Here is a 400-nt window from a genome sequence, read left to right as displayed (position 1 = left end):
AATTTATTTATGAGGGTAGAAATTGATATTAATCAATTTGAACCAGTGGTCTAGCATATTAAAAAAAAACTGTTGTGTCGCTGAATTTTTACTGAGAACATATATTTTTTTCGTGGTTAGATGATTCGGCATCTATTTCTAGCATATAGGAGTCCACTTTTGCTGGTCATCCCTCTTATTTTTGTATGTATATATATATATTCGGGATAAATTGTAAGTTACTCTCTATTGTGAAACAGTTATCTTGTCGATGCTTTGTTATCGCTTGCTATATATATATATATTTATATATCTGACTGCGTTTGGATGGCGCATGAGGACGGTGGCAGTGTTGCGGTAGTTGTTACTGTTGTTGATGTTGTTGTTATTACTGTTGTACTTGTGTTATTATTGCGACGGC

Source organism: Octopus bimaculoides, chromosome 1, assembly GCF_001194135.2.
Source record: "Octopus bimaculoides isolate UCB-OBI-ISO-001 chromosome 1, ASM119413v2, whole genome shotgun sequence".
Lineage (NCBI taxonomy): Eukaryota > Metazoa > Mollusca > Cephalopoda > Octopoda > Octopodidae > Octopus > Octopus bimaculoides.
The sequence above is the reverse complement of the archived record's forward strand: the minus strand, read 5'-3'. Positions refer to the sequence as shown.